Genomic DNA, 16,865 nt, shown 5'->3' on the forward strand with positions numbered 1-16,865 from the left:
AAAGTGAAAATTCACCATCAATGAAGAGATAATTAAAAGCAATAGTTTGCAGATATTTCACCCACTTGTATACCCAATAATTCTGACAAGCTAAGTGAAATGGATGACAATTTACAAAAATATAAAATGCCTAGAGTAACAGTGGAGGAAACAGAACACTTAAATAACCCTATCTTAGAGAAATATATTTAATAAATCAACAGTGAACTCCCTTAGAAAAAAATTACCAGGGCCAGATAGATTAACAATGAAATTCTGCCAAAAATTTAAAGAGCAATAAATTTCAATACAATATAAACCACTTAGAAAAATAGGCAAAGAAGCAGTCCTAACTAATGCCTTTCATGATGCAAATATGCTGCTGACAGCTAAACCAGGAAAGTCCAAATCAGAGAAAGAAAATTACACACCAATTTCCCTAATGTATATTGATGTAAAAACAAAAGAAAAAGTTAGCAAGGAGATTACAGAAATATATCACAAGGATCATATACTATGACCAGGAGGAATTTATAGCAGGGCTGATTCAATATTAGGAAAATTATCAGCATAATGACCCATATCACTAATAAAACCATTAGAAATTATATGATTATATCAAAGGATGCAGAAAAAGCTTTTGTCAAAATACAACACTCATCCATTAAAAACAAGCAAACACTAGGGAGTATAAAAATGAATGGAGTTTTCCTTAAGAAGATATATAGTATCTAAAGCCATTAAAAAGTATTATCTGTAATTCGGATAAGCTGGAAGCCTTCCAAATAAGATGAAGTGAAGCACAGAGGTTCACTGTCACCATTATTATTAAATTGTGTTCTAGTAATGCTACCTGTAGCAATAGTACAAGAACATTGAATGGAAGTAACTAAAATAGGTAACGCAGAATTGTCTGCAGATGATATGAATGTATTCTTAGAGAATGCTATAGAGAAACAACTAAAAAAAACTACCTGAAATAATTAACATCTTTGGCAAAGTTGCAGGATATAAAATAATATCACATAAATCATCATCATTTCTATATATTATCAACAAAGTTCAGAAGGAAGAGGTAGAAATAAAATTTTCATTTAAAATAACTGTAGACAATATAAAATATTTTGGGTGTCTTCTTGCTCAGACAAACACAGGAATGACATGAACACAATGACAAAACACCTTTGACACAAATAAAGTCAGATATAAACAGTGGGAAAAATATTAATTGCTTGTGGATAGGCTGAGTAAATATAATAAAAATGAAAATTCTACCGAAATTTACTTATTTACTTAGTATCCTACCAATCAGATAATCTAACAATATTTTATAGAAATAAAAAAGTAATAACAATTAATCTGGAAGAATAAAAGTAATCAAGAATATCATGAAAACTTTAAAAACTAAAAACAATATTAAAAATGGTTATTACTTTCATTTGAGAATAGATAAAATATTATTAAAATAAAAAAATAAACATGAGGAGAAAATTTGCCAAAAATCAAACCCATCATCATTTAAGACAGATACAATAACCTTTAATTCCTACACGTAGGGATGAAGGTGTCCCAGAAACAATGGTGCACTATGGCAAGCCACATTGTCCAGTCTCTACCTTGTATTCATCTTATTGAGTCACAGACAGAATTTATTTACACCCACTTTAAAGCTTGTTTCATTCAAGGTACATAAAGCCCCTTCCCTATAATATCTTATGCAAATAAAAGTTCATGTCTAATCCTGTCTTCATTAATTTTCCATAAACTCCATTTTGCATTCTTACACATACTGACTAATGTGTGTATTTTTTTGTCCCAATAGAATTCAAATTCCTTCAGAGCAGGGACTCTCGTTTTTGCTTTTGCATCCACAGTGGCTAGCATGTTGACCAGGAAAAAGTAGAAACAACAAATATTTGTAGATTGAAATGTTGGTTCCATTTATCTTGCTTTCTTAAAGATTATAGAAGAATTCACTGTGTAATCACTTATCGCTGCACTACATTTTCCTGTGTAGCTCTGATGATATTTAGAAAAGAGTGTCCAACATGCATCTTCTAAGTTTCATACATAGCACTACTTTTTTTTTCTTTTCTATCTCCATATCACACAGCATCTCACTTTCATTGTTTTAAATGACAAAAAAATCAACAGTGAATGAAGGTAAAAAGTTCTTTATCTCTCTCAAATGATTTATTGAGTTTCTATTATGAATTTATTTGTTCTGGTTTTTGATTTAATGATATGAAACAGCCTATGCATTTGGGGAAAAAATATGGTCAAAAGAGTTTCTTACCAAATAAATGTTTATAAATTTTGTTGAGATATTTACATTAAGTACAACTGATATAAATTACTCTTTCATATTGTGTCTTTCTTAAACAGTTTTACAATAAAAGTATAATATATTAATAAGCCTATTAAGTACCATTTTATTGCTAGCCCGTAAATAATACTTCATGAATACTTGTTAACAAGTATCAATTTATCTTACTAGATTAACAAAAAGTGGAAAGAATACATAAAGATATTGGAATAAATTATTTTCTCCAACAATGACTGTAGAGCCCCAGGACTTTAAAATCAAAGATTTTGATGTGCTGTACATTGATGTAATAAGATGAGCTTAACGGAGAAGTAGGGGAAACCCTGGGAAAGGTATTCTTCAAAGTTTTCACTTTTCCCACTTATCTAGGCCATGCGTATTGCAAATGTATTGGGGAACAGTACCAGTGATCATTAAAATGTTAAGCATAGAGTAACAACAAAGGAATGTGCCAGAAAATAAAGTTTTATTGCCCAAGAAAGCAGAACTAATTGAAACAGTAAGTATGTAAACTATAGAGAAAATATTTAAAATCAGTAACAAACATAATAATCTAGAATAATCTGAACTAACAAGCTCAAACTAGGCAAGCTAAAATAAATCTATCAATATAATATCAAAATAAAATTATGTTCTGAATAATCATGATAAAGTATAAGGCCAACAATTTTTCCTGGAAAGAATCTGGCACTGGATGATTTCTGTTTAGTCAATTTGAGTGTAATGACACACAAGATGCCGTTGACATCCTACATGTTTTTAATTTTTTTCAATTTTAGCAAATACTGAAACTTAAATACATAATAAGAACAGAAAAATAAGCATATCACAAACTTAAATATTGACCTTAAATAATAAATAATTAAAGAAACATATCACGTACACTGTAAAATATAGGATAGGATTCAGAATATATAGCAGTAATTTCTATTTCAAGAATTTACATATATTAAATATTGCACATTATGTTGAAAGTAGTCCATCTTTGCATCCTTTTAGGTTTTATTTTGCTTTCTACTGTACACTTTTTTTGTTTATTCTTTTTCTCCCCTCACCCTCCCACCTCCTAAATATTAATATAAACAAATAAGAGAAGAAAAAAAAAACTTTTAATCATTTTTCTGCTTAGTGGAAGAGTAGGTTTCTATATACCCTTGCTCATGCAATGTTGGGTGCTTCCTAGAAACCTTTCTATCTACTCCTTTAGTAAAAGAGAAATGTTGAAAAAGAGTCAGTCAAACAAGCAGAAGAATACATACTCCATAAGACTTGACTGAAGCCCTACCTGCTAATTCTGAAGTTAGGTCACATACTTGCGATTATATGCCTCCATGTAATATCACAAGTTCTTACTGGAAGAAGTCATTTATGTACAATTGGGGAAAACAAGGGTTCAGTGTTTTACACATGCACAATCTTCTTGGTCTGGTACAAGTTTAGATGAACACTTTGATATCCTGCTTCTTGGAAAGCAAAATGAAAGATCTTACTCTTACTTCAGAGTGTGCTGGGATGACAGCTTCCCCTATATAGACATTGAAGGCTGAAAATAATTGCCTGTTATTGGCCAGTTCTCTATTACAAATGAGTCTGAGGAGATGTCTACTTTTAATTAATTGAAATACAGTTCTCTCAAACCAATTCACATGATTCACTAAGTAGCATACATTTGAACCTAGGAGATTTCATTCTATCCATTGCTGGAAGTCACTTTCTGAATCCGTTGGAGCATTACTCCGGCTAGATACAAGTAAGAGAAAGAAAAGTTCTTTTGCCACCCTTCCACCATGCAAACCCTTAGAACATACTACTTCCTAAATATATTGACAAGTATGATGTCGAGCAAACATGTCAAAAAAAAAGCAAATATGAATAAAATAATTAGAGTAGTTAAACTAGACATAGAATAGACCTATGTTACAGAAAACACCTTTGTGAGGGCATGGATAAACTGATTCTTAAAGTATCCAGAAGAGGAGGAAATAGCAAAAGCTTGGAGGAAAGCTGGGACATTTTGATTGCCCCCCAAAAGTAACAAATAATTACAAACAACTAAAAAAATTATGTGCCTACCTTCCACCTATAAAAATGATTTTGAAAATAAATGTTTCTGGGTTAGAGCCAAGATGGCAGAGAAAAGGCAAGGACTTGCCTGAGCTCTTTCCCAAGATCCTCCAAACACCTTTAAAAATTACTCTAAACAAATTCTAGAGCATAATAACCCACAAAAAGACAGAGTGAGATAAATTTCCATCCCAAGACAGCCTAGAAGGTCGACAGGAAAGGTTTGTTGCATTACAGGGAAAGAGGTACACAGTCTGCCACAGACTGGGCCCCAGCAAACTCAGAGCAGGCCTCCAGCTTACTGAAGCGGTGGCAACAGTGTTGCTTTCCAGACTTCTCAGCCCTCAGGTGCCAAAGACTACTTAAAAGTACAGCATGAAATGTCTGAGGTTCTGGAAGAGAATTTGGAACTCGAAGTTTTAAAAATGAATGTTAGAATTGTTTTTGCATGTAACTGGGGAAAAATAAAACACTAAAATAAATAAATAAGCTGTGCTTAGTTTCAAGCAATTTTTGTAAAAGTAAAAACTTCTATAAAGTCACACACGCACACACAACCCAGAAAATAAATTCCCTCTGAATTTAGGGCATGGCTTCTCAACTTGGGTTCTGTGAATCTGCTTTTGTTTCTTTTAATGTTTTGATAACTATTTCAACATAACTGCTTTGTTTTGTGATCCTATTCTTTTGTGTAGTCAACCACATAATTCTGAGAAGTGGGCCATAAGTTTCACTAGATCAACAAAGGTTTCTATGATGCAAAATTGCTTGAGAATCCCAAATTGAATACATTGTTTATGAAAACTTAAAAATGACAATTTTCATAAATTATATCATCACTGATAAAATGTTAATAGTCACATAGTTTCTTGACTGTAAAGGGAGTTAGTATAAGAGGCCTGAGTATTGGCCCTTAAGAGACAATCATATTAACAGTTTGGAAGATGATAATGTAAAGAGAAAAAAAGAGGTTTTGTTTGAAGAATTGGGAGTAAAACCAAGAGAGTGTGATATGGCTGAAGTCTCCAGCAGAACATAAGAGAAATGACTAGTTCAAGTTGGTCTTTGTATTTCCATCATGTAAGGGAATAAAGGTGAATATACTAGACAATAAATTGCTGCTTAATTGAAGTGGAGTGAGAGGTTACCAAAGTGGGTGATACTAACTCTTAGGCGGTCCTGGAGGAATCCAGGTTGATTATAGTAACCTTCAGTATAATTGTAGGGGAAGGCATTAAATAAAAATACATAGGCAATGGAAGCATAAGAAAAGAAGAGAAGAAAAATTTGAAAAAAAAATTTATATATGTTCCATCTGGTGTGTAGCAGAGAAAAAGTTGTAGTGATTACATTATTTTCTAAATAAACACATAAAATGCAAGTTATAACTGATTGATAGTCAAGTACACCAGACATGTCTTAGCAAGCAAATATTGGCAGATAAGCATATAGTACATTGTTGGGAAGTCCACCATGTACCAGCAGGAATACCTGCATGTAATGATTTGTTCACAGAATTATACTATACGGTTACATGATGCAATATGGCATCATCAAAATTTCAATGCAGGAAAAATATCACAAATTTATAACCAAGTATTAACTTTAAGATGTGTAATTTCAGAATATAGATTTGAAATGATGCATTTAAAAACATCAAGGGGTTAAAGAAAATAAATTTCTTGGGGGAAACCAAGTAATTTTTTTTGAAAAGGAGGTGGTAGGCCAAATAAGTTTGATAACCTCTACTGTGGAAGTTAAAAAATTCTATAGGACAGAGTAGTCAAATACACCAAGAGATGTAAAAAGGTCAAGGAAGATAAAGATACAAAGGGCACACATCCTCTCCCATCAGGAGAGGAGTCAGTCTTAACATTGCATTTTTTTATTTATATATGTTATGGATTCTAGTCATTAACAAAATTCATTTTTTATAGTTATAGGCCAAGGAAGTGTAAGTTTATATATACATATAAAAGTCTAAAACCAATATAAAACATAAATTTTATCATTTAATGATTTTTTATAAAATTCTACCTTTTCTCCCATTTAGATAAATTACTGCTAAAAGAAATGATATGATCATAGCTAGTTCTAAATTAATTTATTTTGCCTTATTGGAAATTAAATGCCTTAATATACAAGTCATTCTTTTATGCTACTTGGGTATAATCCTTTCTGCCACACATAGTCTAAAATATTTTTAAGGTAATAGCGCTTTAAGCATATAATATTTTAATTTTCTGTATTTATATCTACTCAAGAATAAAGCTCATTATTTGGGAAATTTGTGTATATTTCCCATGAATGCTCAAATAAGTATTGTACTCATTGATTCCTTGTACTACTGACAAAGAAGACTCATCTGTGGTGTTAATATTTTAATTCCAAAAGATTATACTAACAACTCTTGCTCCAATTACCAAAGGATTCATATTGAAAGGGTATTGTTGAAAATAAAACTGAATACACATTTTATGAAGACATTTTAACCTTTGTCAGTGAATAATTTTGTGGTTATATTATATTGTCTAATGTATTAAAATAACTTTAAAACATATTATTCAAATACACATTGAATATCAGTCAAATAAGGAGGGATAAAAAAGAAGCTAATATTTAACTAGCTGAGTAATACTTATATAATGTGGTAGAGTGAAAAGAACACATACTGTGCAGCCCATATCCAGGTTAACATTCCATCTATGACATTTTTCTCCTATATATCTTGGGACAATTCACTTAACTTTCTCTGGATCTCAGTTTACTCATTTGTAAAATGGCAAGGTCAACTTACACAGTTGCTCAGGTCCCTTTCAGTCCTAGATCTGTGAAATCATTTTGCTCAAATGTACTCTTATTACTCGAATTGTAGGTGTATATACTGAATATGTCTCACTCTCTAATATGCCAAAGGCATATCTAGTTATTTTTTGTTCATATCATACCAAAAAAAGCCTTCTCAAGTTGAAATTTGAAGAAATAAAGCAAAAAATATTTTTCAACAAATAATGTTAAAGTTATTTGGATTTATTTACCACTGAGCATTCAATTAAATTTGATGGCAGGAAAAATATTGCAAGCAGCCATAAAGGAACATTTCAAATATTGTGGAACTGCAGTTGGGATTGCACAGAAACTTGCAGCATCTACATTAAAATATCAGAGGGCTTGGAATGTGATATCCTATAAGGCAAAGGATCTTGGATTACAACCAATGATCAACTACCCAGCAAAACTGAGCATAGTCTTTTAGATCAGAAAATGGACATTGAAAGAAATAGGTGACTTTCAGACTTTTCTGATGGAAGGAACAGAGCTCTGTAGAAAATGTGATCTTCAAATACAAGTCTCAGGAGAAACACAAAAATGGAAACAGGAAAGAAGAAAAATAACCAAGTTATTTAATAAAGAAAAACGCATTTATATCCCTACATGGGAAGATGATATAACTCTTGAGAACTGTATCTTTATTACATCATATAGAAGACAAATATATAGACAAAGTGAGTGGAGTTAAGTTGATTTTGATAAAAACCCTAATTAAGTGCTTAAAAAAGATTGTAATGGAAGAAGAGAAAATGAGGAGGCAGGAAAGGGTACATTGCATGAGATTAAGAGGTAAAAAGACGTACTACAGTAGAGGGAAAAAAGGCAAAGTTATGAGTTTGAACTTAACTCTCATTGGCTTTGGCTCATGGAGGGAAAAACATAATCAGTTTGGCATAGAAATCTAATTTACCCTGTAGGCAGTTGAAAGGGAAAGAAGAAAGAAAAGGGAGAGAGAGATAGAATGGAAGGAAGAAGTAAAAGAAAAGGGAAAGAAAAGGGAGGGGGGCTGAAGGAAGGGAGGGCAGATATAGAGAGGTGTCTGTCACAAGCAGAACTTTCGAGAGGAGGGAAAAAGAGAAAAGGTTGAGAAAAGCATAAACGGGGCATAGGATGAAAAGAAAGACACAAATAGTAATCATAAATATGAACATGAATAGAATGAATTCTCTCATAAAATTCTCAAAAAAGCAGATAGCAGAATGAATTAAAAATCATAATCTTTCAATATGTTGTTTACAAGAAACACATTTGAGACAGAGGGATACACACAGAGTAAAGGTAAAAGGCTAGAGTAGAGTAGAATATATTATGCTTCTGCTGAAGTAAAACAAACAAACAAACAAAAGCAGGAGTAGCAATCCCGATCTCTGATAATGCAAAAGCAAAAGGAGATAGAATTAAAAGAGAGAAGAAAGGAAACGATAACCTGCTAAAAGACATCATAGACAGTGAAGCTCTATGATTATCAAACATATAAGCACTAAGGGCCATAGCATCCAAATTCTTAGAGGAGAAGCTAAGGGAGTTAAAGGAAGAAATAGATAGCAAAACTATACTTGTGTGGCACCTCAGACTCCCCCTCTCTGAACAAGATAAATCTTACCTCAGAATAAACAAGAACGAAGTTAAGGAGGTGAACAGAATTTTAGAACAGTTAGATATGGTAGAAATCTGGAGAAAATCTATTGGGATAGACAGAAATATACCTTTTTATCCGCAGTTCATGGCAACTACATGAAAACTGACCATGAACTAGGGCATCCAAACTTCACAAACCCATGCAGAAAGGCAGAAATATTAAATGCATCCTTTTCAGATCATGAAACAATAAAAATTGTATATAATAAAGGGCCATGAAAAGATTGACTAAAAATCAATTAGAAACTAAAGAATCTAATCCTAAAGAATGAGTTCATCCAACAAAAAAATCACAGAAATGGTCAATAACTTCATCAAAGGGAATGATAATAAGAAAATAACATACCAAAATTTATGGGATGCATCAAAGCAGTTCTTAGTAAAAGTTTTATATCTCTGAATGCTTACATGAATAAAGTGTAAAAAAAAAGAGGTCAATAAATTGGGCAGGCAACTAAAAAAGCTAGAAAAAGAACAAATTAAAAATCTCTGACTTTACTTTGGTATATGCTGTAATATATTGGTCTATGCCCATTTTCTGCCATACATTAGAAATTTTGAAAACCATAGAAGAGATAAATAAAATTGAAGTTGAGAAAACTACCAAACTCATAAATAAAAGTAAGAGCTGATTTTATGGGGAAAAAAACCAATAAAATAGATAAACCAATGGTTAATTTGATTAAAAAAAAAAAAGAAGGAAACAAAATTACTATGATCAAAAATTTAAAACGTATAAGTGTACCACCAATGAAGAAGAAATTAAAACAATACATTTTACTCAAATGTATGCCCATAAATTTGACAATCTTGGTGAAATGAATGAAAAATTACAAAAATATAAGTTGTACAGATTAACAGAAGAGGAAGTAAAATATTTAAATAGTCCCATCTCAGAAAGAGAAACTAACCAAGCCATCTATGAACTCCCTAGGAAAAAAAATCTCTACAACTAGATGGATTTCCAAGTGCATTCTGTCAAACATTTAAAGAACAATCAATCTAAATAATATATAAACTATTTGAAGAAATAGATGAAGAAGGAATCACATCAAATTATTTTTTGATACAAGTATTGTATTGATACCTAAATCAGGAAGAGTTGAAACAGAGAAAGAAATCTGTAGTCAAATTTCCCTAATGAATATAGATGCAAAATTTAAAAATATACTGCTAGCTAAAAGAATACAGCAACTTATCACAAGAAAATTACACTATGACCAGGTAGGATTTATTTCAGGAAGGAAGGGCTGGTTCAACATTAGGAAAACTATCAGCATAATTGATCATATCAACGATAAAACTAGCAGAAATGATGTATTATCTCAATAGATGCAGACAAATCTTTTGACAAAATACAACACCCATTTCTATTGAAAACACTGGAGAGCATAAGAATAAATGGAGCATTACTTAAAATGAAAAGTAGCATCTACCTAAAACCATCAGCAAACATTATATGCAATGCAGACAAGCTAGATGCATTTCCAATAAGCCTGGGGATCAAACAAGAATGTTCATTATCACCACTGTTATTCAATATGGTATTAGACATAATAGCTTTAGTAATAAGAGAAGAAAAAGAAATTGAAGGAATTAGAATAGGTAAAAAAGAAACAAAGTTATTATTCTTTGCAGATGATATGATGATATACTTAGAGAATCCTAAAGAATCAAGTAAAAAACTACTTGAAATAATAAATACCTTTAGTAATGTCTGCAGTTCCTATATGTTACTGACAAATAGAAATAGAAAGAGAAAGAGAAATTTCACTTAATGTTATTGTAGAACTTATAAAATATTGGAGATTCTGTCTGCCAGAGCAAATCCTCTAAGTATAAGAACACAGTTCCAAAGCACTTTTCACACAAATAAAGCCAGATAAAAATAATTGGATAAAACATAGATAGTTCATGAGTAGACCAAGGTCATATAATAAAAATGACAATTCTACCTTATTTAATTTACTTATTGAGTAACATACCAATCAAACTACCAAAAAAATTTTATTTTTTAGAGCTAGAAAAAAATAAAAACTCATGTGGAAAAACAAATAGAATATCAAGGAAATTAATGAAAAGAAAGGCTAGGAAAGTTGACCTAGCCATAGAATATCTTAAATTGCATTATAAAGCAGTAATCAAGATCGTTTGGCACTCGGAGTGCTGGATTAATGGAATAGGTTAAGTACATGAGACATAGTAGTCAAAAACTATAGTAATTTGCTGTTTGCTAAATCTAAAAATTCCAGCTTCCGGGATAAGAACTCACTATTTCACAAACAATGCAGGAAAACTGAAAAATAGTATGGCAAAAAATGGGCATAGACCAATGTATTACACAGTATACCAAAATAAATTCAAAATGGGTATCTGATTTAAATATAAAGGCTGATAAAATAAGCAAATTGGAAGATCAAGTAATAGCATACCTGTCAGATGCATGGAAAATAGAAGAATTTGTAACCAAATAAGAGACAGAGGACATTATAAAATGAAAAATGGATAATTTTGATTACATTAAATTGAAAAATTTTTGTACAAACAAAACCAATGCAATCAGGATTAGGAGGGAAGCAGAAAACTGGCAAAGAATTTTTACAAGTAGTGTCTCTGGTAAAGGGCTGATTTCTAAAATGCATAGGAAACTGAGTCTAATTTATGATTATAAGCCATTTTCCAATTGATAAATGGTCAAACGATATGAACAGGCAGGTTTCAGAGGAAAAAATTAAATATATCTATAGCCATATGGAAAAATGCTCTAAAAAGTTCCATTGAAGTAATTTTAAAAGTTTGCCTTTGTGATGCTTAATCAATTCTGTTATTTATCATACGGGAAGCATGAATTTCTACGAATGCTATGAACTTTGAGTTGAAACTAAAGATTACATTCACTCAAATAGGATTGTATTGCTCTAACACACAAATTTGAAAACTGAATGCAATACATTCATAGCAGTCTGTTCAGTCTAATATGTTTTAAAAAGGCATTTTTTTAAGGGGAAAAGGTATGAAATCCTTCAAATGTTTGGCCAGCACTACCCTGAAAAATCTTGCCCTAATCCAATTTCCAGGCAACTGAACCCTAAGGTTCTTTAGTTGGCTTCTTTACTTTATGCAGTGAGAGTTAATGCTCAATAAAACCCCAGCACCAGTAAGAATTCAGGGCTAACCTGAAGCAACGCAAAGAAAGGACAATTGTATTTCACATGGGGAAAAAAGTAAAACGTTTTTTAAATAAGAAAGTTTATTTAAAAAAATATAAATCTAGCTACACAGACAAAAGAAGAAATGTATAACCATAGGCATCAATATTTATTGCTCTTAAGTATTAATTTATACCAAGTTTGAATCTAAACACTTTATTATACAGTCCACTTAATATAAACAACTGATTTAACCTTACATTACAAAAAATTACTTTGAATATTATTTTAAAATATAGTTTATGCTAATATATGCAATTTTGGCACATTTAATATAATTTTCCAAATTAGGTTTTAGATTTGAAACTAATTTTACATTGGTCTCATATAAATTTTAAAATTTAGAGTTAGCTTCTTGTGAACATACACAGGTAGACATATACACACATATACACATTACATGTATACATCTACATTTGTATATACATGTGCATATAAGTATTATAAAATTCTTGACACTACCTGTGTGTTCTATGTGTGTGTAAATTAGTATAAGAAGAGCAAGACTGAAGCAGTAACAAATTAAGGCAGAAAACTTCATATATAACAGAGAGAGAGAGAGAGAGAGAGAGAGAGAGAGAGAGAGAGAGAGAGAGAGAGAGAGAGAGAAAGACAATATGAAATGATATAAATTCAGAAGCTGTGACTCCAGTTGAGAAGTCAACTGTATATATCAGTTGAGATATTATATATGTAGAGCTATTGTTTGTTGGGACTGGAAGCTCAATTCCGTGTGGACAGTCTCGGGCAGGTAAAAGTAGGACTTCTAAATCTTAGAGTCTTACGAGGCCCTCCATGAACAGCGGGGGTTCGAGAAGGTCAGACTGAGCTAGCTTGGCTAGCTCGGGTATTTCCGCCTCTCCCCCGGAGATACCTGATGGGTGGAGTCTCCCTGCCCTCGAGGTCGTCCCGGATTGGAGCACACCTAGTTACCTAACAGCATGGTATTGAGATGCAAACTGTGTGGCTGAAGATTAAGTAGGATTCAGGAAGCCTAAAAGCTCTCTTAGCACGTGTGGAGCCAAAGAGAAAAGTAGGGCTCCGCTTCTTTTCTTTCCTCTCTCCCCTCCCCCTCTCTCCCCGCTTGTACTTCTACTTCCATTCCCTTAAGCTTAGCCTTCTTAGGAAATCTCCCCCTCTTCGTCCTAAGAAAGAAGACCCCCTGCACTTGTAACCGAAACCCTGTAATAAAGCTCAACCCCTGTTTGACTCTGGAACGTCCTTTCTCTCATACGTGCATCCGGCGTGGCCAGCCGAAGACCTGGACAGGTAAGAAAGACTCGGGTAGCCCAATACAGGCCTCTAGGCTTGGCAATTGTTAATATTTTGAATCCTAATATTCACTTCAATTAAACAAATATTTATTGAACACTTACAGGAAAGGTATTACCTCCAAGGAAGTTACAACCTTGTCAAGGAGATGATACATAAGAAAATGGAATGGTGATATTATAGTATCTCAGAGTTGGAATAGATCTCAGAAATCATCTAATCCAACCTAAAACTTCACTGAGATTTCTTCTGTCCCATCCCTAGTAATTGTTCATCTATCCTATTCTCATAGACTCCCTATGAGGGGAAATCCATTATCTTCCTACAAAAGTCCCTTCCACTTTAAAACGTGGCTAATACTTAGAAAGACTTTCCTACTGTCAGTGTGCTAAACTGTTTATTCATATTACACTTGTAGTCAACTATATCCAACATGTATTTTTCCCATGAAATGTGACATAGTCACAGTTCCCTATCCTATACTTACATCCTTGATTTTTTCGAAACAAAATGTAAAACATTACAAACATACACATGTGTGCATGTGTATGTGTGTTGCATTTTCTTAGGTTTGGTTTATTATTCTAATCTATTAAACACTTAAGAGACTTCAGTTCTGTCATCCAATGTAGTAACTGCCCCTTCCAACATTTTTTCCTTCTTTAAAAATGATAGACATGTCATAAAACTGTTTATACAAATCACTGACAAAAAAATATTGAGATAAAGACAGAAATATTGAGATCCCAGGGGGCACTCAACTAGAGATCATCCTCTAGGCAGGTATCAATATATCAATGAATACTTTGAATGTCCTATTGTTCACTCAGTTCTACATATGTGGAATAGAATTTATGTTAGTGTTGTGGTCACACCCTTTCACCTTAACCATGACAAAAGACATTGTGGCAAAAACATTCCTGATATCTGAAATCAGGCATACTAATAAAACTGGGTGTGTTTGTGTGTGTATGTGTGTGGGGTGTCAGCTGAAAGTATAAAAAGTGAAAATAATATAGATGAGAAAGAGTACTGAGGACCCCCTGAAACTAGTAATTGGCCATTGGAAAAGAGGGTATCTAATTAGATACTTGGGGAAGGTAGGCAGTATAGTATTGAGAATGCCAGGCTGGGAGCCCTGAAATCTCATCTTCCTGTGTTCAAGTCTGGTCTTAGATACTTTCTAGCTGTGTGACACTGGAATTGTCACTTCACCATGCTTACCTCAGTTTCCTTGTTAGTAAAATGAGCTGCACAAGAAAATGGCAAACCACTCTACCACAAGAAAACTTCATTGGGGTCACAAAGAATTGGACATGGTTGAAATGATTGAACAGATAAACAAGTAGGTGCATAGCAAAATGATTATTGATTGTTCCTAAACTGAAGAGCCTATGCTTTATTCTAACAATAAGGAGCAACTGCATATTCTTGATCAAAAGAGTGCTAAGTTCAGTCTTATGCTTTAGAAGAGTTATATAGGCAGCTTCATAGATGATGGATTTGAGATAGGAGACACTGAGGAAAGGAATTCAGACAGGAGTCTGCACTAGTACTAGGAAAGAGGTGATAAAGACTGAAATAAATCTGGTAACTGTGTGAGTGAGAGAAATGTCATTATAAGATATTGTGAGTTCAGTCTCTGTAAGACTTGCAACTGATTGAATATAGGAAGGAAGAAAAATGAAACCTCTGAGAAAGAAGCTGATTGTAATCTCAAGTGATTGGAAGGATGGTAGTACTCTCAAACAGAAATGGGGAATTTTGCTGAAAGAGAGGGTGCAAGGGGAGGGGACAAATTCTTATTTGAATATAGTGATTTTGAGATGCTTTCCTTCAGTTCAAGCCATCCACTTGTCAGTTAAAATATGAAAGCTTTATATGCAAATGGTGAAGTCATCTGCAAAAAAGATGAAAATAAATCTCATTGGAAGTCATGGGATCACTGAGAAATGGAAAAGAAAAGAGAAAAAAAGACTGTATAGGATGTGGAAGCATATCAATTCTAAGAATGCATGGAAATCCAGCAAAGTAGACTAAATAGGAATGATCAGGCAGGTAAGAGAAAAGAGAGGAAAGACTATATGGATTTAATAATTAAGAGGTCGTTGGCAACATTGGATAGTAGTAAACTAGAAGTGTTTGAGTCTGTCAAAAGCACCATAAAAGTCAATTGGTGCAAGTGGCAGAAAAGATTCCCTTAGCCAAAGGGGAAGAAGGGATGGAAAAAGACAGAGATCTTAAGATTTCAAAAAAAAAAAAAAAAAAGGTTTCTTCAAAACAAGGGGTGTTGGGAGGTTGTAGATGAGTACAAGGATTGAGAGAAGCATACCATCTGGTAGCTTTCTCATTTAACCAATTATTCTTGTTAACTTTTTGCTTAGCTCTGCTGCTTATATGCTGCTATAGAACTACAAGTACTATAAGCAGACTAAAATTAACACCTTTTAAATTCAACAACCTTGGACAAAATCTAGTCACCACACCCTAGTTATAACTCAAGAGAGTAGTTTTCATTTGAGTAGTATTGCAAGCAAACTGAAAAAGGCTGAAAATGAGCAGAAATGGCAAAAATGAGCTTTATCTATGAGTTTAGATATGACAGGGAATAGATATACAGCAACATGTTTTCCTTTATTGATCAATTAATTTTATTAACTTGGTGATTGGTGGCCAATTATGAATGAACATTTCCCAGATCAAATAGATTCTTTTTTGAATGCACTTGAAGGGGACAGAATGTGAGGGGCTGGCCAACCCCCCCCCCCAAAACCCCCAAAACATACTTTGTCGTTTAACTCATATCCCTAGGTATAGTTGAGATCCTTTTATTGCTGGTCAGGTAAAGAGGGCTACAAAGTAGTAACTTAGGATGACTGACATCAAGGTCTAAGGGATCCACCAGCTCCTTGATTACAATAAGGTGCTGCTATTCTGGAGGCACTCTTTTCCTGATCTCATTCCCCATATATTGTGACTTTTATCTGGGTCAAGATGAACAAAGTGATCTAAGTCTCATAACTTCTTAGATTTTTTTTGGAGCCAAAGAAAACCTTGCCCTTCTTTCCCCTCCTTCACCCTCAGATGCTCAGCTCTCTCATGGGAGAATAAATGTTTAAAGATTGGAGGTCATACATAATCTCCATCTTGAACTTTATTCCTACCCCCAGCCTTAGGTAAAGTGGGATCTCCCAGGTACTGGAGTCCAGAAGTCACTTAGAAAAAGAGATGTCTCATTCTGTCTCTCCTTAATGCCAGAAGGAAGGGTTATGGCAGCTGGAGGCAGATTAATAGCTTTTACTAGAGCAGGTCAAAGTGTTGGAAGGCCTAATCCTTCCTTCCATTGTTTAACACTCAAGTCAGAGTTTGACCCTGAGCCTCTCATCTGGTGCCTGCTCAATTCAGTATCTGGTGCAAAGCCCTGCTTGCTCTGTAGGGGTAATGGTTCTACATTATCTATGTTATCAATGATCTTAGAGAGAGCAAATTTAATACAGCAGTGAGAGTGGAAGTCAAATCGCCAATAGTTAATGACCAAACAGTGA

Source organism: Notamacropus eugenii, chromosome 5 (assembly GCF_028372415.1).
Source record: "Notamacropus eugenii isolate mMacEug1 chromosome 5, mMacEug1.pri_v2, whole genome shotgun sequence".
NCBI lineage: Eukaryota > Metazoa > Chordata > Mammalia > Diprotodontia > Macropodidae > Notamacropus > Notamacropus eugenii.